Source organism: Grammomys surdaster, unplaced genomic scaffold, assembly GCF_004785775.1.
Source record: "Grammomys surdaster isolate TR1022 unplaced genomic scaffold, NIH_TR_1.0 61, whole genome shotgun sequence".
Lineage (NCBI taxonomy): Eukaryota > Metazoa > Chordata > Mammalia > Rodentia > Muridae > Grammomys > Grammomys surdaster.
The window spans coordinates 14,969,832-14,971,573 of record NW_021604563.1 but is presented as its reverse complement, the minus strand read 5'-3'; positions in this window follow the sequence as shown (position 1 = coordinate 14,971,573).

The following is a 1,742-nucleotide window of genomic DNA, read 5'->3' as shown; positions in this document are numbered from 1 at the left end:
TACTTCAAATGTCATAGATGCAGTTCTCCCTCTGGATAATGGGTATTTTTGTTATTATTTTTTCTGTGTGTTATGGTTGTCCTGGTTAAAACTAATTAATCTTCATGTCTTTTTCACAATTGTGAGCCTCCTTTGCAGCTAGTGATAAACAATAAATTTGATCAGTGGTTGCTGTGATTATATGTGTCACTACTATAAAATCTACCTAATTTTTACTGTCTTCTCTTCTACTCCATCTTTGGAAACACAAAGATAATATCTTTAAGATATAGTAAGGTAGCTCAACTCTCATATGATTCTGTATGAGCTATAATTTTTTATGAATCCAGAAATTATTAGGGATTTATTTGTTATACCATCAAATCCTATGCTTTTTGACTTATTTTATACTTTAAACTCTTACTTTCAAGTATCTTCAGGATAAATGTATAATAAGAAAATAATTTAGAACTTAGATACAGACCTCAATGAGATATACTAACTTAAGAATAAAAACTTTTAAAGGAGGGGAAACTTTTAAGATATATCCCCTTACCCTATTTCCCCCTCACCCAGGAACTCCCTATCCCATCCCCCCTCCTCCTGCTTCTATGAGGATGCGCCCCCACCTACCCAACCACTCCAACCTCCTCTGGCCTCGGATTTCCCTACATTGGGGCATCCAGTCTTCAAAGGACCAAGGACCTCCTCTCCCACCTATGCCCAACAAGGCCCTTTTCCCCTACATATACAATTGTAGCCATGGGTCCCTCCCTATGTGCTCCTAGGCTGGTGGTTTAGACCCTGGGGGCTCTGGTTGGTTGGTATTGTTGCTCTCCCCATGGGGCTGCAAACCCTTTCAGCTCCTTGAGTCTTCTCTCTAACTCCTCCATTGGGAACCCCGTGATCAGTTCAATGGTTAGTTGTGAACATCCGCCTCTGAATATGTCAGACTCTGGCAGACCTCTAAGTAGACAGCTATGTCAGGCTCCTGTCACCATGCACTGCCTGGTATCCACATCAGCATTTACCTTTGGTGACTGCACATGGGATGGATACCCAGGTGGAATGGTCTCCAGACAGCCCCTCCCTCAGTTTATGTCCCATACTTTGTCTCCATATTTGCTCACTTGAATATTTTGTTACTCCATCTAAGAAGGACAGAAGCACCCTCACTTGGTCTTCCTTGTTCATGGGCTTCATGTGGTCTGCGAGTTGATCTTGGGTATTGCAAGCTTCTTTTTAGCTATATCCACTTATCAGTGAGTGCTTACCATATGTGTTCTTTGGTAATTGGATTATGTCACTCAGGATGATATTTTCTAGTTCCATCCATTTACCTAAGAATTTCTCGAATTCAAACAAAAAAAAAAACCCAACAAAAACAAAAATCAAAAAAAAAAACCGGGCAAGGGGGGGGCAAGCCCTTTAATCCAACAACTGGGAAGCAAAGGCCGGGCATTTTTCTGATCTGAGGCCAGCCTGGACTACAGAGGGGGCTCCAACACCCCGGGGGATACACAGAAAAACCCTCTTTACAAAAAAAAAAAAAAAAAAAAAGAAAAGAAAAGAAAAAAAATTTCTCGAATTCATTGTTTTTAATAGCTGAGTAATACTCCATTGTGTAAATGTACCACATTTTTTGTATCCATTCCTCTTTTGAAGGACATCTAGGTTCTTTCCAGCTTCTGGTTATTATAAATAAGGCTGCTATGAACATAGTGGAGCATAAGTCCTTGTTATATGTTGGAGCATCTTCTAGG